Consider the following 12,739-nt stretch of genomic DNA (forward strand, 5'->3'; position numbering starts at 1 on the left):
GTTTCCACCTCTGGGCTATTGTGAATAGAGCTGCAATGAACATTTTGGTACATGTCTCTTTTTGAATTATGGTTTTCTCAGGGTATATGCCCAGTAGTGGGATTGCTGGGTCATATGGTAGTTCTATTTGTAGTTTTCTAAGGAACCTCCATACTGTTCTCCATAGAGGCTGTACCAATTCACATTCCCACCAGCAGTACAAGAGTGTCCCCTTTTTTCCACACCCTCCCCAGCATTTATTGTTTCTAGATTTTTTGATGATGGCCATTCTGACTGGTGTGAGATGATATCTCATTGTAGTTTTGATTTGTATTTCTCTAATGATTAATGATGTTGAGCATTCTTTCATCTGTTTGTTGGCAGTCTGTATATCTTCTGTGGAGAAATGTCTATTTAGGTCTTCTGCCCATTTTTGGATTGGGTTGTTTGTTTTTTGGCTATTGAGCTGCATGAGCTGCTTATAAATTTTGGAGATTAATCCTTTTTCAGTTGCTTCATTTGCAAATATTTTCTCCCATTCTGAGGGTTGTCTTTTGGTCTTTTTTATGGTTTCCTTTGCTGTGCAAAAGCTTTGAAGTTTCATTAGGTCCCATTTGTTTATTTTTGTTTTTATTTCCATTTCTCTAGGAGGTGGGTCAAAAAGGATCTTGCTGTGATTAATGTCGTAGAGTGTTCTGGCTATGTTTTCCTCTAAGAGTTTGATAGTGTCTGGCCTTACATTTAGGTCTTTAATCTATTTTGAGCTTATTTTTGTGTATGGTGTTAGGGAGTGTTCCAATCTCATACTTTTACATGTACCTGTCCAGTTTTCCAAGCACCACTTATTGAAGAGGCTGTCTTTTCTCCACTGTATATTCGTGCCTCCTTTATCAAAGATAAGGTGACCATATGTGTATGGGTTTATCTCTGGGCTTTCTATCCTGTTCCATTGATCTATATTTCTGTTTTTGTGCCAGTACCATACTGTCTTGATTACTGTAGCTTTATAGTGTATAGTCTGAAGTCAGGGAGCCTGATTCCTTCAGCTCTGTTTCTAGTTCTCAAGATTGCTTTGGCTATTCGGGGTCTTTTGTGTTTCCATACAAATTGTGAAATTTTTTGTTCTAGTTCTGTGAAAAATGCCAGTGGTAGTTTGATAGGGATTGCATTGAATCTGTAGATTGCTTTGGGTAGTAGAGTCATTTTCACAATGTTGATTCTTCCAATCCAAGAACATGGTTTATCTCTCCATCTATTTGTATCATCTTTAATTTCTTTCATCAGTGTCTTATAGTTTTCTGCATACAGGTCTTTTGTCTCCTTAGGTAGGTTTATTCCTAGATATTTTATTCTTTTTGTTGCAATGGTAAATGGGAGTGTTTTCTTAATTTCACTTTCAGATTTTTCAATATTAGTGTATAGGAATGCAAGAGATTTCTGTGCATTAATTTTGTATCCTGCTACTTTACCAAATTCATTGATTAGCTCTAGTAGTTTTTTGGTAGCATCTTTAGGATTCTCTATGTATAGTATCATGTCATCTGCAAACAGTGACAGCTTTACTTCTTCTTTCCTGATTCGGATTCCTTTTATTTCTTTTTCTTCTCTGATTGCTCTGGGTAAAAATTCCAAAACTATGTTGAATAATAGTGGTGAGAATGGGCAACCTTGTCTTGTTCCTGATCTTAGTGGAAATGTTTTCATTTTTTCATCATTGAGAATGATGTTGGCTTTGGATTTGTCATATATGGCCTTTATTATGTTGAGGAAAGTTCCCTCTATGCCTACTTTCTGCAGGGTTTTTATCATAAATGGGTGTTGAATTTTGTCGAAAGCTTTCTCTGCATCTATTGAGTTGATCATATGGTTTTTCTCCTTCAATTTGTTAATATGGTGTATCACGTTGATTGATTTGTGTATATTGAAGAATCCTTACATTTTGGAATGAACCCCACTTGATCATGGTGTATGATGCTTTTAATGTGCTGTTAGATTCTGTTTGCTAGTATTTTGTTGAGGATTTTTGCATCTATGTTCATCAGTGATATTGGCCTGTAGTTTTCTTTCTTTGTGACATCCTTGTCTGGTTTTGGTATCAAGGTGATGGTGGCCTCGTAGAATGAGTTTGGGAGTGTTCCTCCCTCTGCTATATTTTGGAGGAGTTTGAGCCGGATAGGTGTTAGCTCTTCTCTAAATGCTTGATAGAATTCACCTGTGAAGCCATCTGGTCCTGGGCTTCTGTTGTTGGAAGATTTTAATTACAGTTTCAATTTTAGTGCTTGTGATTGGTCTGTTCATATTTTCTGTTTCTTCCTTGTTCAGTCTTGGAAGGTTGAGCACTTCTAAGAATGTGTCCATTTCTTCCAGGTTGTCCATTTTATTGGCATAGAGTTGCTTGTAGTAATCTCTCATGATCCTTTGTATTTCTGCAGTGTCAGTTGTCACTTCTTTTTCATTTCTAATTCTATTGATTTGAGTCTTCTCCCTTTTTTTCTTGATGAGTCTGGCTAATGGTTTATCAATTTTGTTTATCTTCTCAAAGAACCAGCTTTTAGTTTTATTGATCTTTGCTATCGTTTCCTTCATTTCTTTTTCATTTATTTCTGATCTGATTTTTATGATTTCTTTCCTTATGCTAACTGTGGGGTATTTTTGTTCTTCTTTCTCTAATTGCTTTAGGTGCAAGGTTAGGTTGTTTATTTGAGATGTTTCCTGTTTCTTAAGGTAGGATTGTATTGCTATAAACTTCCCTCTTAGAACTGCTTTTGCTACATCCCATAGGTTTTGGGTCATCGTGTTTCCATTATCATTTGTTTCTATGTATTTTTTGATTTCCTCTTTGATTTCTTCAGTGATCACTTCGTTATTAAGTAGTGTATTGTTTAGCCTCCATGTGTTTGTATTTTTTACAGATCTTTTCCTGTAATTGATATCTAGTCTCATAGCATTGTGGTCAGAAAAGATACTTGATACAATTTCAATTTTCTTAAATTTACCAGGGCTTGATTTGTGACCCAAGATATGGTGTATCCTGGAGAATGTTCCATGAGCACTTGGGAAAAATGTGTATTCTGTTGTTTTTGGATGGAATGTCCTATAAATATCAATTAAGTCCATCTTGTTTAATGTATCATTTAAAGCTTGTGTTTCCTTATTTATTTTCATTTTGGATGATCTGTCCATTGGTGAAAGTGGGGTGTTAAAGTCCCCTGCTATGATTGTGTTACTGTCAATTTCCTCTTTTATGGCTGTTAGTATTTGCCTTATGTATTGAAGTGCTCCTATGTTGGGTGCATAAATATTTACAATTGTTATATCTTCTTCTTGGATCGATCCCTTGATCATTATGTAGTGTTCTTCTTTGTCTCTTGTAATAGTCTTTATTTTAAAGTCTATTTTGTCTGATATGAGAATTGCTACTCCAGCTTTCTTTTGATTTCCATTTGCATGGAATATCTTTTTCCATCCCCTCACTTTAAGTCTGTATGTGTCCCTAGGTCTGAAGTGTGTCTCTTGTAGGCAGCATATACATAGGTCTTGTTTTTTTTTTTTTTTTTTTTTTTTTTTTTGCGGTATGCGGGCCTCTCACTGCTGTGGCCTCCCCCGTTGCGGAGCACAGGCTCCGGACGCGCAGGCTCAGCGGCCATGGCTCACGGGCCCAGCCGCTCCGCGGCATATGGGATCCTCCCAGACCGGGGCACGAACCCGTATCCCCTGCATCGGCAGGCGGACCCCCAACCACTTGCGCCACCAGGGAGGCCCCATAGGTCTTGTTTTTGTATCCATTCAGCCAGTCTGTGTCTTTTGGTGGAAGCATTGAATCCATTTACATTTAAGGTAATCGTCAATATGTATGTTCCTATTAGCATTTTCTTAATTGTTTTGGGTTTCTTATTCTAGGTCTTTTTCTTCTCTTGTGTTTCTTGCCTAGAGAAGTTCCTTTAGCATGTGTTGTGAAGCTGGTTTGGTGGTTCTGAACTCTCTCAGGTTTTGCTTCTCTGTAAAGGTTTTAATTTCTCCATCAAACCTTAATGAAATGCTTGCTGAGTAGAGTTATCTTAGTTGTAGGTTTTTCCCTTTCATCACTTTAAGTATATCCTGCCACTCTCTTCTGTCCTGCAGAGTGTCCTCTTAAAAATCAGCTGATAACCTTATGGGGCTTCCTTTGTGTGTTATTTTTTGTTTTTCCCTTGTTACTTTTAATATATTTCCTTTGTATTTAATTTTTGATACTTTGATTAATATGTGTCTTGGCATGTTTCTCCTTGGATTTATCCTGTATGGGACTCTCTGTGCTTCCTGGACTTGATTAACTATTTCCTTTCCCATATTAGGGAAGTTTTCAACTATAATCTCTTCACATATTTTCTCAGTCCCTGTCTTTTTCTCTTCTTCTTTTGGAACCCCTATAATTCGAATGTTGGTGCGTTAATGTTGTCCCAGAGGTCTCTGAGACTGTCCTCAATTCTTTTCATTCTTTTTTCTTTATTCTGCTCTGCAGTAGTTATTTCCACTATTTTATCTTCCAGGTCACTTATCCGTTCTTCTGCCTCAGTTATTCTGCTATTGCTCCCTTCTACAGTATTTTTAATTTCATTTAGTGTGTTGTTCATCGTTGCTTGTTTCATCTTTAGTTCTTCTAGATCCTTGTTAAATGTTTCTTGCATTTTCTCTATTCTATTTCCAAGATTTTGGATCATCTTTACTATCATTACTCTGAATTCTTTTTCAGGTAGACTGCCTATTTCCTCTTCATTTGTTAGGTCTGGTGGGTTTTTATCTTGCTCCTTCATCTGCTGTGTGTTTTTCTGTCTTCTCATTTTTTTTATGTTACTGTGTTTGGGGTCTCCTTTTTGCAGGCTGCAGGTTCGTAGTTCCCGTTGTTTTTGGTGTCTGCCCCAGTGGCTAAAGTTGGTTCAGTGGGTTGTGTAGGCTTCCTGGTGGAGGGGACTACTGCCTGTGTTCTGGTGAATGAGGCTGGATCTTGTCCACATCTGGCGGTGTGTTTTGGGGTGCCTGTGGACTTATTATGATTTTAGGCAGCCTCTCTGCTAATGGGTGGGGTTGTGTTACTCTCCTGCTAGTTGTTTGATAGGGTGTCCAGCACTGTAGCTTGCTGGTCGTTGAGTGAAGCTGGGTGTTGGTATTGAGATGGAGATCTCTGGGAGATTTTCGCCATTTGATAGCATGTGGAGCTGGGAGGTCTCTTGTGGACCAGTGTCCTGAAGTTGGCTCTCCCACCTCAGATGCACAGCACTGACTCCTGGCTGCAGCACCAAGAGCCTTTCATACACACGGCTCAGAATAAAAGGGAGAAAAATTGGAAGAAAGAGAGAGAGAGAGAGAGAGAGAGAAAGAAAGGGATAAAATAAAATAAAGTTATTAAAATAAAAAATAATTATTAAGAAAAAAAATTTTTTAAGTAAAAAAAACAAAGCAAAACAATCAAAAAAAAACAAAAAAACAAACAAACAAAAAAACGGACGGACAGAACCCTAGGAAAAATGGTGAATGCAAAGCTATACAGACAAAATTTCACACAGAAGCATACACATACACACTCAGAAAAAGAGGAAAAGGGGAAAATGTAATATATCTTGCTGTCGAAGTCCACCTCCTCAATTTGGGATGATTCGTTGTCTATTCAGGTATTCCACTGATGCAGGGTCCATCAAGTTAATTGCGGAGCTTTAATCCGCTGCTCCTGAGGCTGCTGGGAGAGATTTCCCTTCCTCTTCTTTGTTCTCACAGCTCCCGGGTCTCAGCTTTGGATGTGGCCCCTCCTCTGCTTGTAGGTCGGCTGAGGGCATCTGTTCTTCGCTCAGACAGGACGGGGTTAAAGGAGCAGCTGACTCGGGAGCGCTGGCTCACTCAGGCCGGGGGGGGGGGGGGGGGGGGGAGGGGCACGGAGGCGGGGCGAGCTTGCGTCAGCAGAGGCCGACGTGACGTTGCACCAGCCTGAGGCGTGCCGTGCATTCTCCTGGGGAAGTTGTCCCTGGATCACGGGACCCTGGCAGTGGAGGCTGCACAGGCTCCCGGGAGTGGAGGTGTGGAGTGTGACCTGTGCTCGCACACAGGATTCTTGGTGGTGGCAGCAGCAGCAGCAGCCTTAGCGTCTCATGACCGTCTCTGGGGTCCGCGCTGTTAGCCGCAGCTCGCGCCAGTCTCTGGTGCTCCTTTAAGCGGCGCTCTTAATCCCCTCTCCTCACGCACCAGGAAACAGAGAAGAAAAAGTCTCTTGCCTCTTCGGCAGGTCCAGACTTTTTCCCGGACTCCCTCCCGGCTAGCCGTGGCTCACTAACCCCCTACAGGTTGTGTTTACGCTGCCAACCCCAGTCTTCTCCCTGCGCTCCAACCAAAGCCCGAGCCTCAGCTCCCAGCCCTGCCTGCCCCGGCAGGTGAGCAGACAAGCCTCTCGGGCTGGTGAGTGCTGGTCGGCACCGATCCTCTGTGAGGGAATCTCTCCGCTTTGCCCTCCGCACCCCTGTTGCTGTGCTCTCCTCCGTCCGTGGCTCCGAAGCTTTCCCCCTCCGCCACCCGCAGTCGCCGCCCGCGAAGGGGCTTCTCGTGTGTGGAAACCTTTCCTCCTTCACGGCTCCCTCCCACTGGTGCAGGTACCGTCCCTATTCTTTTGTCTCTGCTTTTTCTTTTTTCTTTTGCCCTACCCAGGTACGTGGGGAGTTTCTTGCCTTTTGGGAGTCTGAGGTCTTCTGCCAGCGTTCAGTGGGTGTTCTGTAGGAGTTGTTCCACGTGTAGATGTATTTCTGATGTATTTGTGGGGAGGAAGGTGATCTCTACGTCTTACTCTTCCGCCATCTTCCTCAACTCCCACACTTTCTTAATTTAGAAACTTAACATCCTCAAGAAATGCATCAGACCTTTAAAATTTAGAAAAAAAATAATTACTACAAAAGTGCTCTGGGAGTTAAACTATTACAGCAAAACTCTTTTGACTTATTCCCACATAGTAAGCGATGTATAGTAAGCTGTTACATCTCCTGACTGTGCTATTATTATCCTGATTCCCCAAGGGAAGACTTAAGGGTCTTAGATTCTTAAATGAGGGGGGAAAAACCTAAGTCTGTATGCTACTTCAAATAAGTAGAAATAATTATGAGGCTTCTCTGACCAGACATAATTTATGCCTTGGAGAATACAGCAGGGCCCCTTGCAACAGCCATTAGTGATGACACTGATATAATTACTCTTTGAAAAAAGGTATCTGCCCAGAAAAATCAATTATAAACCACCAAATGTTCCTTGTACTCTTCAGAGAGGTTCTATGCTTACTGTCTCTTATGACCTATCCATTAAGAGACTGGCTGGCTATACTCCTAATGGTTTTCTTCAGTTATTTAGAAAGGACTTCTAAGCTTTTGTATTTCATATTGAAATGGCCTGCAGAGAATTTCCTGATTGTCTTTCTTTCAGAACAGAAGGGTCTCTCTGGGGAAAACAGAGTAATCCAGGTGGCTTTGCTCTAAAAACGTAACTTAGAAGCCTCTCCAGTTAGCACTGTTTGTCATGCAAACGTTGAATCTCATAAAATGAAGCAAAATGTATGATGATGGTTGCTGTCACTGAAAAATTATGGGAAAAAATAGTTAAAATAGTCATTAGGAGTAGTTATCTGTAATCTAAGGCAAGGCGAAGCTGATTTGAGTATCTGCATTCATCAACTTTTTTGTTTTTAAACTTATCACATTCTACTTCTCTTATTATTAGTGCATGAGTGTCCAATTATAATCATCCAATATTAATTAGTCCCAGATGTGAGTGGTGTTTTGTAATTCTATCTGATCTATTCCTCTGATACCTTGAAGCTCATAAAATTTTCTAGACAAAAATACACCTGAAAGCAAAATTGAAATGAAGACAAACTGTATAAAATGGTATAAAATATTCCAAATATGTTACATGTTGAGGTTAGGATATGAATTTGTGAAAGGGTCAAAACAAACTTAAACCGGTCCTATGTAATGGTTACCAACTTGATCATGTATACATCCTTAGATTAAAAAATTCTCCTGAGTTTTTAACAAAGTCTGTAGACAGGAAGTATTTGTCTTGGTTTTATTAGAGGAACTTATTAAGGAAGTAGTCTTTGAATTGAATGAAATCTAGGTCTTATAGGAAATTCATTTAAGGATTTATTTGGAGCAGACCACAAAGTGGACATTACAAACACATTCATGTGCAATCTCTGATTTCTATCCCTTTATTAAATTAGATGATCAGTAAGAAGTGTCTACAATACATTATCTAAGCCCCTTGAAAAAAATTTCTCCAGTCAGTTGAAATTCAATAATATGCCTGTATTGTGCCTTCAAAAACATCCGTTGAAGTTATTGTCTACTGATTTATTCGATAGTCTTTATTTTAAAAAGCACTTGTGTTCTCCTACTTGAGTATTGTTTGAGGAAAAATCTGATTTTCTAATTTTCTAAATTCTAATTTTAGTATTGTATAGTTTGTTTTCAAAAATAAAATATATTTCTCAGTTTTACTTAATTACCAGACATTCTGAACCCAGTTTATGGTCTAGTACTGTAATCTGCAGAAGACAGAAATCTAAAATACCTACTCCTTTTTATTCTTACAGATGGACACTTTACCTTGTATTAATATTTTGTTTTAATACAGGAAAAAGTGAAGAACAAAGACAGGAAGGGAAAGAAGGAACTAAAATATATTAAGTACGCATTATGTACCAGGTCCTGAGCTACACGTTTTTGCTACCTATCTAATAGCAAATGCAGAATTCTTTACTTTACACCATGGTGCCTCCTGAAAATTAAATCCAAGACTCTTTTACAATCTAAAGTTACATTAGAATTTAGCATTAAATGAAACTCTGTAAGAAAAATCCGTTATGGATACAGCTTTAAATAATTATAGAGATAAAACATTTTCACTTTTGGTTTAGGGATTAACCCAGGATGGGGAGGTATTTAATATTAATTGTTGTGGCAAAATAGGAAGAGAGGAGCACTCCAAACAAGGGGCACACTTGTGTGAAAACCCAGGACAGAAAGGAAGTTCAAGAAAGTTGGCAAGTTCAAGGAAAGGACAGTTTACCGTGGCTTGAGTATAGTAGGTGAGGAAGAGGAGATGAGACTGAAACAGTGTGCAGAAGAAACCCGAGGACACCCTTCCTTTCTCCTTCCTTGCCACCCTTCCTTCCTTCCTTCTTTCCCTCCTTCTTTCCTTTCTTCCCTCTTCTTTCCTTGCCTGATTCAATGAATATCTATTGAATGTCAACATGTATGATGTTTAGCACTACAGATTCATGTTAAGGATGATTAAAATTTTAAATAGTACTTTATGATATTTGGTTAAATATGCTTAAGATATAATTAACTCTCACTAAAAATTTTTTGCCTTTTGTGATTATAGAATATCTTCATGGCTTTCATTAATACCATTTTAACTTTCAGTGATTTTTACCCAGTTCAATTCTTAAGAAACAAGTCAATTTTATAACTCTCATTCACTTATTTTCCTTTTTAAATGCTCAAATCAAGACAGGTGTTTATAAATGTCTTTCTTTAAAATGTTTACAATCATAATAATAGTACATTTGATTCATAAATTTAATTTCCCAAAATACTTAGTTTGGAATGCATCCAGAATAAAATATTACATTATTTCAGGAAATGTATGCTATGATCAAATGTATATTTAAAACAAGTATATAAACAAGTATAGTTCCCCTATGTCTTTCACTGCAATTTTACTTTATTTTAAACCTATGTGTGAATTGCTATGTGAAGAAGATTTTGCAGGGACAAAAGGAATTGCAAGTTACTGCAGACCTTTCTGTGACCATGCTTACCTCCCCGTGCTCGGTTGTGAGTCACCTTGAGATCATATCTGATGCATCTTTGCATCTCCAGCAACTAGTACTCTGCTGGTCATAGTGTAATAATTCAATAAAAATAGAGAAATAGGTGATTGGATGAATGAATGATTTGTCACTCCTAAACTTCTACTTTATTTTCTCCTATGTATATTTTAATTGAAAAAACAGTGCTGTGTCACATAGTCTTGGTAGAAAGTGGTTTATTGGGTTTTAGAATGGTGCCAGAGTAGGCATTCTGAAATGTTCTTTCTTTGCAAAATAAGTAGGTATGGGTAAGGCATAATGTTGATGGTAATTTTGGTCTCACAAAAAATAAAATAAAATTTCAAGGACTCCCCTTCCCTATCAAAAAAAAAAAAAAAAAGAGAGAGAGAATGGAGGAGAAACACAGATGTCATTTTGGTACAGTGGAGTTTCTCTGAGAGTAGATCTCTCAGTGCTCTGAAAGCATCGTTGTCAGGATCAGAGTATTGGACCACCAGCTAAAAAGGAGAACTGATCCTGGGTCTCCGATCTTCAGCCAAGTAGCTCAAAGAAAATTGAAGTGGTACCATCTTAGCAGCAGCCTCTGGCTACTTGCAGATGTACAAATAAATCTTTCTAGAGAAAAGCTTTCGAAATTTAGGACCCAAAGACACTACAGACTGTGATCGGGCATTAAGATCACAATCAAAGAACATGAAGCACAGGAAAAAGCAAGACATGAATGAATCAGCAGAAACAATCAGAAACAAATTTAGAATTCCAAGGACTGCATATGTTAAAGAATCATACATAGAACAGCTATATATGGAATGTTAAATAAAATAACAAATGCAATCATGAAAGTTAGAAAGGGACAAGAAGAATGGGAAGATTGGGGAAAAATGGGACTTCTAAAATGAAAAAATATCATTATTTTAAGAAAAAACTCAACCAGTGGATTAAAAAGTCATATCATATATTATGTATCTTTATACATATGATAATAAGAGAGACAAGTAAAAGGAAAATATAAAAGAGGAATAAAAAGATGTGGAAGATAGAATAATAAAATCTAACATATACTGAGCTGGATTTTAAGAAAGCACAAAGAATGGAGAGCATGTAATACATGAATAATGGCTGTAAATTTTCTAGAACCAATGAATCCAAGAAGTACATCATATCCAAAATAGGAAAAATAAGAACTCATGTTTCTAGACATGTAGAATGCATGAATTCTATAGTAGAATTGCAGAATATAAAAATGTAGAGAAAGGGCACATTTTTGAAATTAGTTAGACATATAGAAGAGACCATTGACAAAGGAACAACAATTAGAATTAAAGCAGACTTCTTAGCACAAGAGAAAACAGAAAATTTAAGAATACTGCTCTCAAAGTTATGATAGAAAACATTTATCAACCCCATATCATCTAGGAACAGAGGTAAAATAAAGACATTTTAGAGATAAACAAAAAGAGTTCATCACCAAAAGACCTACCATAGAGGAAATCCTAAAGGATGGACTTCAGTTAGAAGAAAAATGATTCCAAAACGATAGTATAAGAAGCAAGAAGGGCCTCCCTGGTGGCGCAAGTGGTTGAGAGTCCGCCTGCCGATGCAGGGGATACGGGTTCGTGCCCCGGTCTGGGAGGATCCCATATGCCGCGGAGCGGCTGGGCCCTTGAGCCATGGCCGCTGAGCCTGCGCGTCCGGAGCCTGCGCGTCCGGAGCCTGTGCTCCACAACGGGGGAGGCCACAACAGTGAGAGGCCCGCATACCGCAAAAAAAAAAAAAAAAAAAAAAGAAGCAAGAAGTGAATAAATTAAATAATAAACATATACATAAATCTGAACAAACATTACCTGTATAAAATAATAATATTTCAAGAAGAGAACTCAAATACTGGGCAAAAATAGCATTCATGAGTCAAAGAAGGAATCCTAAAGGAAATTAAAGTACATCTAATTGAACAATAATAAAAATATTACATAGCAGAAAGCACGCCATGCTGTGTAAGCAGTTCATAAATGGAAATGTATAACAACTTCTCTTATTATAAAATAATAAACTTCAAAAATGAATGAGCTAAGCATCCTACTTACAAATTTAGCAAAAGAAAAAGCCCAGGGAAAGTAGAAGGAAATAAATAATTACAAGAGCAGAAATAGGAAAATAGAAAACAAAGATACAATAGAGATCAACCAAACCAGAAGTTGAAATGATGAATTGATTATATAAAATTTAGAAAGACTGATCAAAATAAAAGAAACAAGAAATAATAATGAGAATAATAATGGTGGTAGAATACAAATATTGTAGGGATTGAAAAGATAGTGAGTTTAGCAAGATCAACTCTATACAAATAAAAGTGAAACCTTGCAATAACATCATAAAAATATTATTTACTAAATTTTACTGAAGAAGAAATAGATAACTTGAATAGTTACTTAAATAGTTGTTTAACTATTAAATTTGAAACAGTGTATAAAAATTGTTCAAAAATTAAGAGCTTCTGGCTTAGATGAGTTTTTTTCTTTTAATTTTTACTTTATATTGTATTATAGTTGATTAACAATGTTGTGTTAGTTTCAGGTGTACAGCAAAGTGATTCAATTATACATATATGTGTGTCTATTCTTTTTCAAATTCTTTTCCCATTTAGGTTATTACAGAATATTGAGCAGAATTCCCTGTGCTATACAGTGGGTCCTTGTTATCTATTTTAAACATAGCAGTGTATACATGTCAGTCCTGGTTTTAGAAGTCACTTTACCAAACTTTCAAGGAACACATCATTCCAGAAATATGCAAACACTTCTTGAGAACAGAAAAAAAAGAGAGAATTCTCTGCAATGTATTCTCTATGAACAGAATAACTTCCTAACTAAAATAGGACAGCAGAAATAAGAACTATGGGCAAATATCACTCAG

At 37.6% G+C, this 12,739-nt stretch overlaps 1 protein-coding gene across 2 annotated transcripts in view; it reads left to right on the forward strand.

Moving 5' to 3' along the window:
* The window catches only part of EPHA6 (EPH receptor A6), an 856,224-nt gene that overhangs the window by 529,781 nt on the left and 313,704 nt on the right, over positions 1-12,739 (forward strand). The window lies entirely within an intron of this gene.

The sequence above is a fragment of the Mesoplodon densirostris genome, chromosome 5 (assembly GCF_025265405.1).
Source record: "Mesoplodon densirostris isolate mMesDen1 chromosome 5, mMesDen1 primary haplotype, whole genome shotgun sequence".
Lineage (NCBI taxonomy): Eukaryota > Metazoa > Chordata > Mammalia > Artiodactyla > Ziphiidae > Mesoplodon > Mesoplodon densirostris.